Genomic DNA, 21,160 nt, shown 5'->3' with positions numbered 1-21,160 from the left:
TCACATTGTATATAAGAACATATTAACATGCCGTTAATTTTACGCATTTTAAAACATACATTAGTAGGACATTGTTAACTTCTATTCTTTTCCAAGCAAGTGCCAATTCTTCTACATTGAAATACTACATTTCAAAAGTCTTTCAGACTAAAACTTCTTTCTTGCCAGAATCTTTTAAATAAAATTTATACAATAACTTTTACAATATTTAAGTATTTACACATTCCTATTATACATCAACTTTAGTTTTACGCGCAAATAATTGAAAAACATAATACCAAAATCGGTAACAACTCATTTCTCGCCTTTTTGGCGATAAAGGTAGACCTCACATGAGGTAAAACGTCTTGAAATTTGCCGCTTGCAGTAAGAATGAAAGATTAACTTAAGTTTGCAAAGTAACATAAAATTTTACTTATCTTTGTGATATTCGGACATTTTTTTCTGAGCCCAGTCCTGGAAGGTAGCGAAGATTCTCGTTTGATTTATCCTCCTTCTTGTGCAGGCTCGCCCCTCAGTTTCTTCCTCTAGAAGCTTTCTTTTTCCTCCAGTTCGGTCACCCTTGAATACCTTCTTTTTCGCCTCTGCCTGTGGTCTTGGCCGTTTGATGGCAGCTGGTCTTGGCGGAACCGGGACACTTCTTTCTCGTTCCTGCTTGGACCTCGTTGCTGGCCGTTCAAATTTTCCTTGTATCTTTTCCTCGGCCGCTAGTGGCCCTTCCGCAGTTCGGCGACATTTGCTGCGGAGAGTCCTGTCGGATGAGTCGATCTTCCGTTTGGGAGCCGGGTTATAGTTGCCGTTATTTCTCCTGGCTTTCTTCGCATTCGTCGTACTTCTCCTTTCTTCATTCTGGGGGTGTTCGTGAGCTCTCTTTTCTGGACCGTGGAACGGCTTCTTTTTCTTGTTACCTTCAATTTTCCAACGCGGAAACTTTCTTTTCAATTTCTCCTGCCTGCAATGGCTTGTCCTTGTGCTTGACGTTGTTCCACATCTGGAGCTTGTGCCTGCCGTGTCTGCCGTGCCGGATCCTGCAAAAGATCTTTGAAAATTTGCATTTTATTACGATCATAGTAGGGTTTTATTTGATCAATGTTTGCGGAGCATGTTTCACCATTTCTGGCTTTTAACACCACTACAGCGTGAGTTATTTTTTCTATGACATATGGTCCTTCAAATCGTGGAAAAAATTTGGCAGTTTTATCTTCTGGTGCTGAAGAAAGTGAATGCTTAATTTTTAACACTTCATCCCCTACTTTATAAGTTACTCCCCGTCGTTTCATATCATAATAAAGCTTCTGTTTTCTCTGTGCTACTTCAGTATTCTTTTTTGCTTCTTTTATTAGTTTTTCTATATCACCCATTTTAAATTCTGGGGCTCTTTGTTGCACATAAAATAATTTATCTAACGGCGTTATAATCTTTCTGCCTAAAAATAACTCAGCAGGAGTTTTGCCCGTTGTATCATGTTTTGCGGTCCTAAGGGCGAAAGCAAATTCATTGACACAGTTATCCCAGCTTTTATGAAAATTTTTAACATAACTACGGATAATTTTCACTATATTTCTATTGACCCGTTCCGCTATATTTGATTGCGGCCGATACGGGACCATTTTTAAATGACGTATGCCCAGTTTTTGGCACATGTCTTCAAATACATTACTTACAAATTGAGGACCATTATCCAATATAATTTTTAGGGGCGCCCCGTATTTTAAAATACATTTATTTAAAATAGAATCAGTAACTAATTTCGCGGAGGCTCGTTTTAAGGGAACAATTTCGGTCCACTTACTAAAATGATCAACCATAACAAGGAGATAGCGACTTTTATTTAACTGACTTTTTGGGAAAGGGCCCAATAAATCGATGCCAATTATTTCATTTGGAAATTCGGATTTAATACTATTTAGAAACCCGGCCGGGCGGAAATTAATATAATTAACTGCTTGACATGTTGGGCAGGACTGGACATACGCCCTTGTTAACTTTTGCAGTTAAGGAAAATAGACTGCCTCGCGTACGCGTTGTATAGTTTTTCGAATACCAGCATAAGAAGCTAAAGGGCTGTCATGCAACTCCTGCAGGATATTTAATCTAAGACTAGCTGGGATAACAGGTCGAAATTCGTTGTTGGAATTCGTAGTTTTTGTATAAAATAATATACCCTCTATTAGTTCGTAATGGGACGCCCTATTTCTAATCGCCACAATATCTTGGTGGCTAAAATTTTCAGGATCCTTTAAATACTCATAAATGCTTCCAAACTCAGGATCCTTACCCAGTTCGGTTATTACAGTTTCTCGGGAATTTATTGTACATGCTGTGAGCATTGCCACCTTTACAGTATTACCTTCTTCATCTATTTTAATTCTGGATAGGGCATCTGCTACGATATTTTCCTTTCCGGGGGTATGCTTGATTACCAGATTATATTCTTGTAGCTTGAGTGCCCATCTTATTAACCTTGGGGATAAGTTTTTCCCTGAGTACAATCTAGTTACCGCCGCATGATCAGAGTACACTGTTATTGGCGCCTTTCCAAAATAGACTCGGAACTTTTGCACTGCTAACAGAACTGCAAGTGCCTCTCTCTCGGTCGCGGAATAGTTTCTTTGTGTTTGATTTATAGTTCGGCTAAAAAATGCCACGGGCTGCTGATTTTGTGAAAGTACCGCTCCTACCGCATAATCCGAAGCATCCGCTGAAATTTCTAAATTCTCATCCTTTTCAGGAAATTTCAACACAGGGGCTTGCGTTAATGCTTGCTTTAATTTTCCGAACGCACTATTGGCTTCGGCCGTCCACGAGAATCTTGCCTTTTTCCTTTTTAATTTTAACAATGGTTCAGCAATAGCTGCAAAATCTTTTATAAAAGACCTATAATATGAACAAAGTCCTAGAAAAGAAGAGAGCTTCTTCGCCGTGTTTGGAGTCGGATACTTTTGTACAGCAATTATTTTTGATTCGTCTGTCTCGATTCCTTTCTGAGATATTTTGTAACCTAAATATTTTAATTCAGGGGCTGCAAATTTGCACTTTTCGACATTAACTTTTAGACCGGCCTCATTTAATAAAGGAAACACCTGTCTTAAATCCTGGTCGAGATTATCACTAGTAGTAATGATATCGTCTAAATAGATAAATGTGGACTTTCCAAGAACAGGCCTTAACACAATGTCCATACATCGCTGAAATGTTGCCGGTGCCCCTGAAAGGCCAAACGGCATACGCAGAAATGCATAAGTGCCAGACTTGGTTATAAAAGCAGTCTTAGGCACGTCCTCAGGCCTAACCCCTATTTGAAAATAACCAGTCGTTAAGTCTATAGTCGTCATATATTTGGTCGACGTTATGTTCCTTAGAATTTCTTCAATAATAGGTAACGGATATACCGGATATTTAGTTATGGAGTTTAATTTACGTTAGTCAATCGCGAATCGCCCCTTTTTTGGATGTGTCAATGGATAGTCATTATTTTTCTTACATAAAACCACCGGGCTAGCATAAGTACTTGAGATGGGCGTTATGATCTTTTTACGTAGCATATCGGTGATATGCCATTCTATAATTTTTTCCTTATTCTTATCATACCGGTATGCTTTGTGGCGAACTGGCATTGAATCTCCGGCGTCAATACTATGGTTAATAACCTGAGTAAATCCTGGAATATCACTAAATAACGAAGCAAATTCACTTACCACTTGTCGGATTCTTCGTTGCTCTTCATTAGGCAGGTGGTCAAAGTTTAACATCGGCGGTTCAGCCTTTTCTTCTCGAACTGGTTTCATTGTCAGCTTAAGGGACGCTTCATTAAAATCCAGCGTTGCTTGTGCCTCTGAAAGAAAATCTATTCCTAAAATAATATGTGCTTGCAGATTCTTTACTATGAAGAACATAACCTTTACTTGTTCGTCCTTGATACGGATGTATAGCGGTAATTTACCTATGCATTTACATCTTTCTCCTTGCGCAGTTAACACTGTCGTATTATCCGAATTATATATGCGATATTTACGAAAATACTTCCTAAAAAAAATCTTCTGCCACACAGGAACACTGCGCGCCTGTATTCAGGAGTTCGGTGGCTGGGATATTATTCACCAACACTTCAATCTTCGGAAGAGTCAAATTTTTCACCATTACTGTATTTAACTTGAAGGAAGAGAAGTTTTCTTTGCCTTCGGATTTCCGCACCTTCCCGTCAGCAGAAATCCGTTTTAGTTTAAATCATTTTTCATTTCCATGCTTTCCTTCTTTTTCCACTGGCCTTGAGACCTTTTTCCTGGATTGCTATTGAACTGTCGACGTTCGCCAGCTGTTTTTCAATGCTCGGGTTTCCTTGCCCACTGATTCGCTTTGCTTCCGTAGCCGTGTTCTTGACTTTGCTGTGGTCTTGGCGCACCAAATTGGTTTCGTTGTTGATATTGGCGTCTTCTTTCAATGTCCGCCGTTCTTCTACTTTCAAACTGGATTGCTAGCTCAAATAATTTTTCCAGTGTAGTCGGATTCCTTAATTCAATAAAGTCTTGCACTTGGGGAAGTAACCTCGGCAAAATCACTTGAATTATCTCAGGATCCGGACGGTTTCCATACAAGAGTTTGAAGACGTGAATTTTTCTTAAAATAAAGCTTGAGAGATTTTCGATTCTTTGCTGATATATGCTGAAAAGTTCTGTTTCTAATTTCGCACGATCCCTTACGACAGGGAAGGCTTTTACTAGGGCAGTCTTGAAATTTTCGTAAGTATAGGTGGGACTTCCTGCTTGACCCAAGAGACTTCTGCCTATACATTTGAACCAGTTAAGCGCTTGGCCCCTCAAAGCGCTGGTAGCTAAGGTAACATTTTGAAACTTGTGCACGGGGTAGAGCATGAAGTGGTCATCCAATTTTTCCAAAAAACTGGTTACCGGTGAGTTTCCATTAAATGTTGCTTCTGGTTTCATCGAAGCGCGCATGGTCTGGACGATGTAACCAAATCCTTCCAGGGCGGCAGCTGGCATTTCTGGATTCTGAGCCGCTTCTTCAGGCAGCACGGGTTCATCTTGAAACTCGGCCATGGTTATTCTTCTTCGTTGGGCGCCACTATCAGGTTCCGTGTTCCGTCTTACTTTCTTTGGGAACATGCAAGGACGTGACTCGAAACAGGGAGCTTACTAAAGCTATGTTCAATAACTGTGGGAAGTAGACAAGATACACAGGAAGGGTATACAAAACCCTTTATTTTTCACTCTTTACAATAATTTCCGTACTTCGGAATACAGAGACCAACTACTTGTGGTCTGAACGTAAGAATATAAAAATATAACTAAACTCTTAACTTTGGAATAATAAACAAGGAAGATTGGCCGTATATTAACAGGAAGCCGTATGTAGTAGAGAGAACTGTTAACACTACAATACGTTTAAAATTTTCAAGAGGATTAAACCTCTGGCCTGGAAGGCAACCAGCAATTGAGTAAAACTTCTAAGGCAAGCGGCCTGCTTCGATTAACTCCTTCCTCTCTCTCGCTTGGCAAAAAGCCACAACTTAAGTACTTGGCGTTCGCAAGACAAATTTTGCATAATTAAGTTAACGCTTTTAATTCTGGCCGGAAGTAGAAAATAAGAAGTGATAGTAAAGATTTAAAATAAAATAAACGTTAGTAAAACTTAAGATCCTTACACTGTAATAGCCCAAAAGGAGTACTAGTAGCCTCAACACTCGTCGACCTATCTAGAACGGTTATCCCGGTGAGAGTCGCCAATGTAACTGAAAGGTCGAGAGTTATTAAGAAAGGTGAAGTGGTTGCAACATGTACTCCAGTAACCAGCGTTGAAAGGAAGAGTAATATCCCAGATTCCGTGTCCTCAGAGAGCATTTTCATCGGAGTTATTGCAGAATGCACAATTAAACGATAAAGAGCGGAATGCTGCCGATCGCGTCATTAAAGATCTTCAAGTTGTTTTCTCCCGCTCATCTTCTGACGTGGGTCGAACTAGTTTGACACAACGTAGAATAGATACGGGCGATCATCCCCCGATCAAGCAACATCCAAGACGTCTATCGTTTGCTAACAGGAAGAGGTGCGAACACTGTTAAAAGATATGGAAGAAGGCGATGTCATCGAGCCTTCAGCGAGTCCATGGGCATCTACCATCGTTCTCGTCAGAAAGAAAGACGGCTCAACAAGGTTTTGCGTTGACTATCGCCGGTTGAATGAGATTACGAAGAAAGACAGTTACCCTCTTCCTAGAATTGATGACATTCTAGACACTCTTTCTGGAAACAAGTAGTTCTCAACACTTGATTTAAAGAGTGGGTATTGGCAGGTAGAAATCCATCCTGATGACCGAGAAAAGACGGCATTTACTACGGGGCAAGGACTTTAGCAGTTCAAAGTGATGCCGTTTGGACTGTGTAATGCGCCGGCAACATTCGAACGTCTTATGGAGACTGTTTTGAAAGGCCTTTCCTACGAAGCCTGCCTGATATACCTGGACGACATCATCATCGTCGGAAAAAGTTTTGAAGAACATTTAGAAAATCTTAGGAAGGTGCTTCAGAAATTGAAAGAAGACAATCTGAAGCTGAGTCCCGCTAAATGCAAATTGTTCCGAAATGAAGTGACCTACCTGGGACATGTCATCTCTGCAGAAGGTGTACGCACGGATCCTGAAAAGGTATCAGCGGTTAAATCCTGGAAACGTCCCGAAAATGTCCATCAGCTGAGAAGCTTCCTAGGGCTTTGCACCTACTATAGGAGATTCGTGAAGGACTTTTCTTCCATCGCAAGACCCCTTCACAAGCTGACAGAGAGCAAGCAAACGTTACTGTGGACAAAATAATACGAGGATGCATTTAACAACTTAAAGGAAGCTTTAACATCTGCTCCAATCCTGACGTATCCTCAGCTCGACAGACCATTTATTCTCGACACCGACGCGAGCAATGAAAGTGTCGGTGCTGTTTTGTCCCAAGAAATAGACGGCCAAGAACATGTAGTAGCGTACTAGAGCAAATGCCTGTCTAAACCGGAGAGGAATTACTGTGTCACCAGGAAAGAGTTGCTCGCCATAGTCAAAGCTGTAGAACATTTCCATCATTAATCTACAAGGCAGAAAATTCCTCCTCCGCACTGAGCATGCCACATTGGCCTGGCTTTTAAATTTCAAGAATCCTGAGGGTCAAATAGCCAGGTGGATACAGGGAGTCCAAGAATATAACATCACTATCCGTCATCGTAAGGGATCATCACACGCGAACGCCGACGCTCTGTCTAGACGACCTTGCCCAGAAAGCTGCCGATATTGTTCCAGGGTGGAAACGAAATACGAGCGGCTGACTCCGGTCGCAAGACAAATTACAACATCAACATTGGCTGATCGAGACCCGTGGAGTGATGATGAAGTCAGGAAAGACCAGCTGGAAGACCGCGACATTAAACCCATAATTGATTTAAGGGAGTCATCAACCAGAAAACCTACCTGGCAGGACATTTCTATCTGTAGTCCTACAACCAAACAGTATTGGGCACTCTGGGATTCACTTCACATTCGAAACGGCGTCTTATACCGGAAATTCGAATCGGATGATGGGAAGACGTTCCGATGGCAACTGATACTTCCAAGATCCCGCATTCCTGATGTCCTTAAAGAACTACATAACAGCCCTACAGGACGTCACTTTGGAATTATGAAGACCTTACAGAGAGTTCGTGAGCGCTTTTACTGGAATAATGCAAAGGATGACGTGCAAAAGTGGTGCCGATCTTGCGATGCCTGTGCAGGTCGGAAAGGACCGAGGAAATGCAGCAGAGGCAAGCTGCAACGTTTCAACGTAGGTGCGTCGTTTGAACGTATCGCCTTTGACATCTTGGGACCTCTGCCACGAACTGCTGATGACAACAAATACATACTCGTTGTCATTGATTACTTCACCAAGTGGCCTGAAGCGTATCCTATTCCTGATCAAGAGGCTGTCACAGTAGCTGAGGTAATGATACAGCACTGGATTTCCTGGTTCGGAGTGCCTCTTCAGGTACATTCCAATCAGGGAAGGAATTTTGCCTCGGCAGTAATCAAAGAACTATGCAAACTGCTCGGCATTGACAAAACTCAAACGACGCCATTGCATCCCCAGTCGGACGGCATGGTAGAAGGTTCAATCGAACCATCCTTAATAACCTCTCATTAGTGGTTTCCAGAAACCAACAGGACTGGGACAAGAAATTACCACTCTTTTTACTGGCTTACCGCAGTGCTGTCCACGAGACTACGGCTGTTCTCTATCACAGATGCTCTTCGGTCGTGACCTTCGTCTGCCTTGTGATCTCTTGTTTGGTCGCCCTCCGGATGCTCCTTCATCGCCTGAGGAATATATTCAAGATCTCCAGGCCCGGTTTGAAGTGATCCACAACTTTGCACGAGAGCGAGTCAACTTGGCGACGGAGAAGATGAAGACCTGATACGACACAAGAGCTACTGCACATCAATTCCACGAAGGAGACAAGGTATGGTTGTGGAATCCGACTCGACGGAAGGGACTCTGTCCGAAATTACAGTGACCTTGGGATGGTCCGTACACAGTTCTAAACAGGCTGAATGACGTCGTGGTTCGAATTCGTAAGTCTTCGAACTCTAAACCTAAAGTCGTTCATTACGACAGGTTAGCTCATTACTATGGCCATAGTACGTAATGTAAATAATTGTAAATAGTATAAGACCATGGTCCTTTTTATTTTTAAATGTGTATTTGATTTGATTTCCATTTAGTATTTGATTTGTATTTGATAGCATTTGATTTGTTTTATTTATTGCATTTATTGTTCATGATGTTTATTATTGTAATTTAATCCTTATTAATGCATTTATGCCACAGTTGTAAGTTTAGCTTCCTGTCCAGGGATTGTACTGCCCGGGAAGTGCAGTCCTTGGGAAGGGGGCAGTGTTACGAATTTCGTATTTAAAAAGCTAATGTTAGTTCCATTATAAATTAAATGGTTTTATTTCTCGCGCAGTGCAGCGCGTGACGAATATTAAAAGAAAGCTAAGCCGGAAAATTGAAAATACAAGAGCGCGTGCATTAGATAAATAAATATCTCTTTTTGATTTCGAGAAAGTACTAGAAAATTCTCGCGCGTTATTTTTAAATCTTATAAAAAGAGGAAAACATCTCAGTTCGTAGTAGTTGCTTAGTTTGTTGTTGTTTAGAAAACTGCTTTTGTTGATTGTAGCGAATTCGTGGATTAGCTTTCTTTAGCTGTTTTGAATTACGTTCTATTGGACATTTGAGTAGTTAAAAGATAACTACTGTGAGGTATTGTAATACTGCATGATAATTTGAGAAAATTTAAGCATTTTTGTTGTGATAATAATAACTTTTTGTTCATTTTTCATCAGACTTGTGCATTCATTTCATAACGAACCCGTACGCACGCAACAATATTAAAAACTATGATTTAGGACATAAAGGAATTACAATATAGTTTCAGTGCAACAATTTAGTGGTATATGCACCGACACCCAAATAAAATGTAATTCATCATCAGCAGCTGAATTTAGATGACTGACTCTCATTCTGTACCCATTCTCCCTTTAAGGAAGAAAATCCAAGAAACTAATTTATTACTCTGTACGATTTTTTGTAATGCAAGCGTAACACATGCAGCTGGCAGCTGGAAGATATCTGGTTCAAATTCTGGAGAGGGCGTAGTTAAATTTTCATATCTGTTGCTAGAAAAATTTATAATTTCTGCATACAGAATTATTAAGCAATAAAATTCTGGCAGTCCTTCTTCGAGGAAAACAAAACTTAAAAACAATTCTACGAAAAATCAAAGTTTTTAAAGAATAAAAATTTATTTGAATTTTATTGTGAAATAAAAAATTATATTTATTTTTTCAAGAAAATATTTTTCTTTTAAAATCTTAGTAGCAAAAGTGTAAGAAATAGTAATGCTTATTTAAAGCAAATTGCATTATGAAGCTCAGTTGCATTTAATGAAATGTTTAGTATTTTCTTAATATTGAGCAGAGGATAACTAGAAAATAGGGTGGAAGTAAATTTCTTTTTAACTTAATATTTTTTTCACTTTAGCATTCTCTGAAAATTCTCTCACAGAATCTATTGAAAACAGTTTTCATGCTTTTCTGTAGTTTTAGTATACAAAGACAGGAAAGGTAACTAAATAATTTGTTGCTGAAATTGTTTTAAATAATAACTGTGCACGACATATTTACAAAACTGGAGGAAATCATTATACAAAGTCAGTTTTTATCAATTCATGTTTGATTGAATTCATTAAAAAAACTGGAAAGTGTGCTGTAAATTAAAAAAAATCACTTTAAATTTTCTATTATTTTCGAATTTCGATTTCTCAGTAATTCTGAGGAAAATTTTCTTCTCTTTTTCATTGCAGCTCCATGGTTAAAGAGATATACTATTAATTATTTCTTTGGACGCAGTAATGAGACTATTGAAACATTGAAGATGCAAGTATCTGATGACAGAATTTAAATTAATTTTTTGAATTAAACAATTTTGTGACTGCTTTTCTTATCATCTTATTAGCAGAGTGTAAGACGACAGCCGAGGAGAAACAATATTGGAAAAAAAGAAAAAAAAAACTGTGGATATTTCATTAATTCTACCTCAGTCTTGACATTTAATGTCTTCGCCTCTTTTATTTACAGTTTCTGAAATCACATGTAAAATGTGGAGGATTTTTTTTTCTCGACTAAATGACCTCTGGCAATTAAAACAAGAAAGGGAAATAACTTTTTAACTTATCTTTCAAAAATTTTAACTTCTTTTAAAAGTAAAAATTGCATTCCGATATAAACATAATGGTTTTTAAATATTATTAATTTGTATTCTTAGAAAATTAATACTTAATTAAACACAAGATAGTGTATTGCAAATATGAAGGAAATTTTTAACTGGTAGAGAGGGTTTATTTCTCTTTTTTTACGTTATTATCGTTTTCGAAGCCTAAGACATAGGAATTAAATTTTTCAATAAATTAAAAAAATCTGTCTGCAAATTTTCAAAGCTAATGCTGCTAAGAAAGCTATGGGTAAATCGCGGATTTTTCTAAAGATTTCTACTTTGGAAATCTTTTTATTACAATTATGTTCGTCGTAAGAAACGTGATATCTTAAGGAACGTAAAAATCGTCATAACATGTGCTTGATATGGAAATAATCAATGCACAGCATTGTCTAATGAGGCACTGAGACGTTTGGACAAAAGCAACAGCATTCTTATTGGAATTGTCCATATAATGACGTCGCTGGGATTTTTTCTCGCATCGTTAAGTACGTTATTATTCTGCTACTTTCTACCCTGCTAATATCTTCTCCCTCGTTTCTTTAAAATGCCTGTGTCATTTCTTGTTAAAAACTAATGTATATAGAAATTAATTATATTTCATTATGGCTGAATCATAGAAATATATATCGTATTTCATTATCATTGGATAAATATCTACTGAGATGATTTTATATGCGTGGAAATAAAGATGATAACTGGCTGAACTTATTTTGGTGTCCACTTCTTCCTCTTGTCCTTCCACTCAGCCATCGCAACTGTGCTTCGAAATTACGACATATATACACACACACACACACACACACACACACATATATATATATATATAATTAATAATTTATTAGAAATAGATTAAACCATCCTAGGAATATGGTAAACCTGCATAAACAAACCTATTAAATTTTAAAATATGAATCAAACTTTAAGACTTTAAGACGATCCTTTACTGTTTTTGAAAACACTTTTATAATTTATTTACAATGGATTTACTAATAATATAAATTTATAATATATTATAAATTATTCATATTTTTATGTTTCAGACCGACTTCTCAAGGGGTAATAAATTGAAACTTAATAATAGCCTTAATAACCTAAGAGAACATTATCACCTTTACCGTATCGCATCACTTTTTGAGCGTTTAAAGGTAAGATCAAATAAGCAATAAAATTAATTTAAAATTAAAAAAGAAAATTTTTAAATGGAAAATGAAAAATTATATGTATATTTATATACGAGGTGGGACACACACACACACACACACACACAAAAAAAAAAAAAAAAAAAAATCAAGACTGTGTAGCTTGAAAACGAAGTGGATCTGGCAACAAATGTTTTGGTGACGTCATGCCACACACCTCCTCTATCCATGCGGCCAATTTCGACTTAACCGACCACGCCAGTAGAGAGTACTGCGTCGTTGAGTGAACACGTGCAACTGCATTCTGCGGGAAAAATGTCTAATGTAAAAACCTAACAGCGAATCAACATCAAGTTTCTTGTGAAACTTAAGAAATCAGCCACGGCTTATGCAGATCAAACTTTGTCTCATGAACGTGTATTTGAATGCTATAAGCGGTTTCAAGGGGAAGGAACAGTGTGGAAGATGATCGGCGCCCAGCAAGTTCATCATGATTGAATGGGTTTCCAATATTCAAACTGTTAATAAACACTATTACACTGAAGTACTAAACAAACTGCGTGAAAAAATTAGGGAAAAAAAGGCCACAGTCGTGGAGTGATCGATGGCTGTTGGACCAGGATAATGCACCCGTTCAGACGGCCCTATCTGTCAAACAGTTTCTGAAAAGCAAAAACTGTCATCAGGCATCCCCCTTATTCATCTGATTTGGCTCCATGCCACTTTTTTTTACTTCCTAAAATTATATCTTACTTAAAAGGTACCAATTTTACCTCAGCTGAAGAGTTTCAGGCAAAAACGGAAAATCTTTTGAAGGGATTTCCAAAAATCTCGTTCCGGAACTGTTACCAGCAATGGCAGCACCGAATGCAGAAGTGTGTGAATGCTGAAGGGAACTACTTTGAAGGTGATAATGTCACGAACTGATTCTTTAAGTACAATGATTTATTATGGACCAGTCTCGTTTTTTGTTATGTCACACCTTGTATATATATATATATATATATAAAATGAATTTTTTAGCATAAGCTTTTAAATGTTCCTCTTACTTCTCTCTCTATATATATGTAGTAGTAGAGAAAATAAAGGAAATTATCTTCTAGAGAATTTGAAGTGAAATTTAAAACGCAAAAATGTGCTAATATAGTAAAAATTGGATATTAAGAAAATATTTCTGAAAGCTAATATGTACTATTGTGTAAATACAATGAATAAAGAAACAACAGCATAATCTAAAAAGCATAAAAGTAGAATAAAACAGAATAATCATTGATGATTTCATGGGAAGATCCCGACTTTTCAAGAGGAATTAGGATCTCTCTATACAACAAATTCATGAAAAGAGCATTTCGTCATCTCGCACATCCAAAAAATCGCCTTTAATTAACAATTTAACATATCTGAATTTCATCTTATTATTTTGGTCTGCGATATAATTCCCCGACGTGCAGCAGGCTATTGAAAACAATAAAAATCAAACATAAACAAAGTACAGAACAACAATTAAAACTGAAAATAAGAAAATGGAATAAAAATTGCCAAAATATAAATTAAAAAAAAGTAATGGGTCATAAATACAGTTAAAATTTTTTTGCAAAAAACGACCAAAATTAAATTTGATCACTACTTAATTTTACTACAACAAAAGAAAGTTCGAAAGGGCGCCATAAGAGAAATAAGTGCGAGACGCTGAGGGTTGCCTAGAGTATATATAGCAATAAAATCTTTAAACAACTATGAAAAATTCCAGTTACCGGTTATCCTTTTCCTTAATTATTTAAAACAAGCTTTTCGTTGCGTAGGAAAATCACAATTTTCTCGCACCAAAATCCATGAATTTCTTTCCGAATAAAAGTTTCATTTTGTTTTAGAAATATAATCGAAAAGAAAAGAAATATGAAAACGTTGATCAGAAAAAGCAGCTACTGATAAAATTGAGATTTTGCTACTGCTCTCTTCCCCTCACTGTTTCTCTAAACTTTTGTTACTCTTGTCGCTCTATTCCTATCATTTAGATAAATGGGAACCTAGAGGCTCTCCGAAAAACTTGAAAATCGCACGCGCTTTTCGAATTGGAAACGACGCAGTGTACTGCGCAATAAATCAAAGCGTAGCTTAATACATCGGATAGATTGCAAAGCTTTTGGGCAAAGTCACTACTACAACTCAACTGTACTTTTTTTAAATGTCTTATAAAACGAAATAAAATAAAAAAGTACTATGGTAAAATGAGCTTTAAGGGCTACAAGATATTTTCAGAAGGGGATCTTTTTCCTCAAAATGCAAGCACTGGAAGCTAAAGCATTTTTTGTAACTTTAATTCTTTTATTTATACTCGGAGATCACTGCAGAAATAAAAGGGATGAAGGAAAGAAACGCACAAGATTTTTTTTTATAATTTGGTAGGAAGTAGGGCATTTGAAGTAAAATCTATTCCGGCTTTTTAAACGCAAACTCAAATATATATATGTAGCTATGAGATTCTGTGTGTGTGTTTATGTGTATGTATGTATTCAAGCATACTGATGCTCCTTTTTTGTTTATTATTTCCGTTTACGAGTTTTTTTTTTTTTTTTTTTTTTTTTTTTTTTTGTGACTACACGCAAAATATCTCCAGAAACGAAACGCTTAAAGCTGTAGACATTAAAACGTCAAAGATATAAACAGCAGACAAGATGGAAAAGAAAAGTGTGATGGGAAAATTTAAGGTAGTCAGCAATTTGTTTTTGTCCAAATCTCCAAAAATGGCGGGACGGAAGATTAGTCTTCTATTTTTGTTCTATTTCTTGTGTTTTGGGAATAATGGGTTGTATTTTCCTCCATGTTTCTTGTATTCCCCGCAGTCCGTAACGTTTCATAGATTTTATTATTTGATTTAAAAAACAAAAGCACTTTTTATCCTGTTATAAAAATGAGAAATTCTGAATGGACTTAAGAATAAGCTTATTCACAGAGTTTTAATATTTCTTTTTTCCCGCCTTGTCTTTAAAAATGCAGTTTTTCACAAACGAAATCATAGACATTATTATACTCTTACCTGAAAATGTGAGAATTATAAATGGATTTAGCTATAAGCTTAAATTTACCTTAAGGTAAGCTATATATAAGGCTATATATAGCTATACATAAGGCTCAATAATTTTAATAAAAAATATATTTTCAAGCCAAAAATTAAAGCATTAATGCTTTAAGTCGTTGATGAGCTGCAAAAGTTTTAACAACGGCTCCGAATTTTCTTTAATATTTTTTTATTTATAAGTATATGTAACACATTAAAATATTACTAGTACAACAGTAATTGTAACAGTGTTAGAGTAAAATAATTTTACTTAATTTTAAACATGCAGTTAAAGGACTTCTAGAATTTTGGGCGGAACAAGCATCTATGATTAAGAAACATGAAACTGTCTCATCCCCGAGATTCTAGCCCTAATCATCTGTTCGCCAAATGTCGTCGTAACCACTCATATGACTAAAACACACCCGAGAAAAAGCGATATTTCTTTCTATTTATTTTAAGTTTTATAAGTCGGTATAAAATATAATATAAAAAAGCGAAGAATGAGTTACAAAATATTCTAGTTTCAAATAACAACATAATATATTTAGTTGCTGTTACACATTGCTGGAGCATAAAATCCATAGCGTACTATCAGAAACACAATTATCATTTGATAGACTTACATTCAACCGCAAAAAAGTGAAATTAAAAAAGTTATGTTCAAAACTGGCACATAAGTTAGCACAGTCTCAGCTTTCTCCTCATATGGAATTTAAGTTGGGAAGAATCTCAGCAAATCGCATTCTTCTGTTTGTGCCTTTGGTAGTGTAAGTCCAGTTAGACACTGGAAGATTCGTGGTTCTAACTCTGATGAGAACACTGAAATTTTCTCACGTTTCGCTCCAGAAATTCTTTTGAATCTAAAAATTAATTTTAAGCTTGCATTAACCATGTATTAATTCAGATAACTATATAGTTTAATTAAAAACAAGCAGCAATTTTTATTTGGAAATTATTAGCAAAACTTTTAAAATTTACTTGTATTTTAAAATGAACTCTGATTTAAAATGCATTTTAATTAAGTTCATAACTCAATAAATAATTATTAACAATTATAAATGATTTATAAATGATAATTAATGAATCATAAAGAATAATTAATGAATTGTAAATGATAATTAATGAATCATAAAGCATAATTAATGAATTATAAATTATCGGTATAATAATAATTTATAATTCTAACAATCTACTTTTATTTATTTTTAGTAATTACTTTTTTTTTAAATGATGAGAGCCTGATATTATGCCTGAAAATTATTATGTATAGTATACACAACATGTCTTACATTTGAGACTGAAGTTTCTCTACTGATCCCTGTGCTTCTCTGCTAATTTACTAATCCTGAATTACGCTATTAGTGGCAGGAATTTCATCACATCTAAACTTACATACTGTAAGTTATTTTCTGTTCAAGAAAGAATAATAATGGAATTATCTGCCGTTATCTTGATGTATCTGTTAGTAAGATTGGAAAATGAAGCACTGTGGGTGCCTCAGCTTTTCTTAAAGATTTTAAAGGGCCTAAGATTCGAGCTCAGATCGAAAAGGGTCAAATATCTTAATTGAGGTAGATCTGCACATTTAGTGTAGTAGGGCCATACGTGCACAAGGTATGGTGAAATTCTAATATCCCACCCACTTATACCTGCACCTATACCTTCCAATGAAAAAGGCCGCTTTGAAACGTATAATGATTAACTAAGTTGGCTGCTGAATTGTGGGACCAAGGATCAAGTTCCGGTGAAGGAATGGATGTTTGTAAGCGTGTAGTGTCTATGCGACATGGTGGGCACTGCGGCATGCTACGGGAGAGAAACCGTCCGATGCATCCTCCGTAGTATGCTTCTTCAAATTTTCAACAGAACTGTTCAGTTAGTGCAATGGAACTATATCTGTGAAACAATTTGGAGACTTTCTGGTGTTCTATTCACTTATTCCTGTCCTGTGACCGCTGCTGACTGGGGAGGCAAGTAATTAAGTCTTCTCGATACAGCAACTTCTTTTTTCATTTGTTGAAGCCAAAAGGTTTTCGTTAGACTGGCCACTTGCGTATTGCTTTTCATACTGTGGTTGCGCATTCTCACCTTAAAGAGGATTTTTTGAGAAAATTTCGGAAATTTTGTATGTTTGTGCCAGAGCAAAAATTGTTATCCAATAGCTGACTTCCAGAAAATAAGATCTCGTCGAAAAGAACTCGAAACATAATGCTGAAAAGAAGTGCAGAGTTTTACATAAGAGGACAATATTTTCATTTGATAAAAATGTTTGTCTGAGGATTAATTCCGATGTTGACATGCCGATGATATTAGTTTTCAATATCATGTTTCTGCAAATCCCTTTTCTTGAAAACAATAATCCATTTAAACGTGGTGTTAATAAAATTTCACCATATATTTTTCCAGTTTCTGACACGTTAGTTTGATAATATAAAAGTGTGTAATAATTGTAATAATGATAAATTTTAATATTACATATTCTAGTTTTTAGATGCATATTTTTCTTTTATCTGACTCGAATAAAAGTACAGTGTTCAAGTCAGAAACATTCAAGTATATTTTATACAAATTTATTTAATAATTTCACAATTTTTATATATAAACTCTCAGTAGTCAAAAATATGATATACAACCGTGAACTGCTTTCATTTCTTACTAGACCATCTGTTATGCCAAAAAAATTTAGTCGATTAGCTGTAATAAAAGAAGTTAGACATACACTGCATTTTATCTCTTCAAATTTTATTTCTATTTCAAAAGTAGCATAAATAAAATACAGCGAAAATTTAAATGTAATTGATCTTGGGGAAAGGTAACGATCTTGGAATTAACGAATAACTGCAGATAGTTTCTTGTGCTGTAACCAAGAAAATGCCAATATCTCAAAAAATGTTTACTAAATTTGGAACAAATCACAACGCTTTTATGTCAAATTGTTTCCCAGACGGTGCATGATGGTCTGATGATGCTGTTATTCTGATGACGTTAAGATTTTCCACCTCCTCTTTCAATATGTTCAATGTTTCTTTGACTCAACTCTCATATATGTGCATTTCACAATATACTGTGTATTACCATTTCTTTTACCCGTAGTATCATTCTGTAAGATAAATTATCTTATACGTGAAAGGAACGACTAAATTAAAATGAAAGGCGAGCGTATAACAAAACTTGAAATACGTAGGCTGTTGAACAACAGCAGCAACAAATATCTTCAATATAATATCTTGAGTCCTATGCTTTTATTCCTTGCTGCTACTATCAGAGCATGTAGAAATTACAAGAAAAGAAGAAAACTCCCATTTTTCCGATTTTGACGTCTGTAACCTACATCTTGCGACGTCATGAAGGATATGACATAAACGTACGCAATTTTTTTTTTATTTCTATGTCTACTGTGTACTTCTCTTTTTTGTCCTCCTCTCTTGCGAAATATGCCAACTTCTCCATCGTTTCGAAATTTCACTAGCGAACGGGTAGCTATTCTGAAAGAGTGGAAATCTGGAATGAGGGGAAAAAGGCGTTGGTTTGACTGTCTTGACTTGGAATTCCTCTTTCTTGTTTACTTTTATTTATTTTATAAATTCTTTTGTGGGTACAGCATCTGTCAAAGCGGAACACGACTGAAGTTCGCCCCTCTCAATTTCGCTTTTCATTTTTATTTCTCCTCTAGTTTTGTAGAAAAGTTATTTTTTTGGCAGGCAGTGGAAGGAATTTCAAATAGAATTCGTCAGGGGGCCATTGAAGGAGCCGTATATTTTTATTTCTATTTCCGTTTTCTTTTTTGTCCCATGTTTTTCTACTGTATGTTAGTTGTACTTTTTCATGTGGTTTTATTACCTTCTTTCATTCGATTTTGCTCTAAAACGCCTGTTTCTATTCGAAATGGACGCATAGGATCGCTATGGCAGGATTCTTTTCTATTAAAAGTCAGTGCTTATCCAGAAAATCATTTTATTATTTTACACGAATAATATGCCTTAATATACAGTCATAAGAATATTCTTCGAATATATACCTCCATTTTAGAGCTGGGCATACTGATTGTTTACGCTACAGCAATGTATACTGCTCAAAAAAAAAAAAAAAAAAAAGGGACAGTGCTATATCTCACGTTCTACTGGGCCGATTCACGAAATTCAAATTGCGTTCTTCATGTCTCGAAAGGGCGACTTATAATATATATTAGATTTATATATAGCACTATTTTAACATAGGTATTTTGACACAAAATCGGACTTTTTCTGAAATAACATACGAAATTTTTTACATATTTCGATCCTACGACTCAAATTATGCCAAAACACCAAGTTTTGTAAAAATCGTACGAGTAGTTTTTAAAATATTAGCTCTCAAAATTTTAGCTCCTCAATGTTAATTGAATGTGGCAAATATTTATTAATATCTCTTTATTTATTAAACGTTTTTGATTTTTCCGTTCACATTTCGAAATTTAGGTTCATTCCAAATAAAATTTACCTATTTTTTGTGCTCTAATTTTTAAATTTCTGTTTTTTAAAAAAATTTATATATTTTTCGAAAAAAATTTTGAATTATAACCTATAAAATTTTTACCATCATCTTAAAGTAGGTGTATTTCTAAGCATATCTGCAAAAAATTAGTCTTTTTTATTCAAAATTTTCTAAGATATACACAAATTTACATATTTTCGCGTTTTGAAATTTGGCATCTTTTCTTTGAGCGATAATAACGCCAAATGTGGTCTATGGATTTTTGTTACAGTGAATTGCCACAGCTATTTTTAACCTTAAATTTCAAGTAAAATTTTACGGAGAATTAACTATATGAAATATTTTCCCTCAATGATGCGTAATAAATATTTATTAATACTATATGAAAAGCTATTTTTTAAAAAATTACAGATGATATTATTCAAAATTTTAACTATTTTTTAAAATTTCTCTCTTTCTTCCTTAAAAAAAAAAAAAAAATAAGAGTAAATTTTTACCTTCGGCGTTTTATCGTCTGCTACTTTGCTTTAACTTTGTTTAAATCGAATTGTCTATAACTGAGAATTTTCGTTTGATGTTTATTTGAATTTTATGAAAATATTTTATGACATTAACTGCATAATTTATTTCTAAAGAAACTGTTGCTTATGAAGTGGCTGAAAGAGCGGCTGATACTATCATCCATATTTTTAAACCACAGTATATTTTTTATAGAAACATAAGATTTAGAATAATCATTTTTATAAAAGTCAAATTATGATATAAACATACAACCCTCTAGAGACTGAATTAATGGAAGTTCAATGGTTATGTAGAAATGATCTGCAGCTACTCAATGGCTGGATAAGTCAGCAGGTTCTGTTTACAAGTATGAATAATTATATAAACGACACCCAACATTCTGGATTCAATTTACAACGAGGATACGATGTTTATTAAATGAATTTAAGAAGTTTTAAAACATAAAAAATCAACTCATTTTTTATCCTAAAATGTATTTTTGTGAGTTACGCATTTTCATTATATCCTTAAAATTCTAATTTAGAAAGTAATTGTCAAGAACTGAATCCTAATCATCAGTAATATAATAAGTAATTATTACGGTTATTAATAAATCCTTGTTATAAAGTAATTGCAAATACGTATTTCAAGACTCATTCTGTCTGAATGCAAATATTTTTCTATGCAAATATTTTTAATTTTATATTAATCAAGATTGCACACGATATTATTTATTTGCACTTCAGTTCTTACCGTCAGTTCTAGTAGAACTTCCAAATCAATTATATTTAATTAAGGATTGGATTGGATTGGATTATTTAAGTATGACAAAGCACACGAGGGCTATCTGCCTAAAGGGCGGGATGCCTTCGTGGAGGACTTTCTAAGGTAAACTGGCTCATATACTCTTTACACTTGGGGAAAACCACGAAAACGCCCATGCGGCCAGCCCGTTCGCGGGATTCGAACCTCGGACCGAACTACCAGTGTTCAGCGTTTTTACCGCTCGGCCGCTGTTGGGCTATTTAATTAAGGAATGGCCATCTAAGTTTAGAAACAGCGTACCGTAACAGCAATTCTATTATTGGCGCCGTATCTTTCAATGTTACTCCCGATTGGCAAGCTACATGATTTTTAATGAGTATTCGGGTTTTGCTAGTAACTTCACTTAGAAAT

Source organism: Stegodyphus dumicola, chromosome 6 (assembly GCF_044657685.1).
Source record: "Stegodyphus dumicola isolate Sdum_Otavi_A_Nest chromosome 6, ASM4465768v1".
Lineage (NCBI taxonomy): Eukaryota > Metazoa > Arthropoda > Arachnida > Araneae > Eresidae > Stegodyphus > Stegodyphus dumicola.
The sequence above is the reverse complement of the archived record's forward strand: the minus strand, read 5'-3'. Positions refer to the sequence as shown.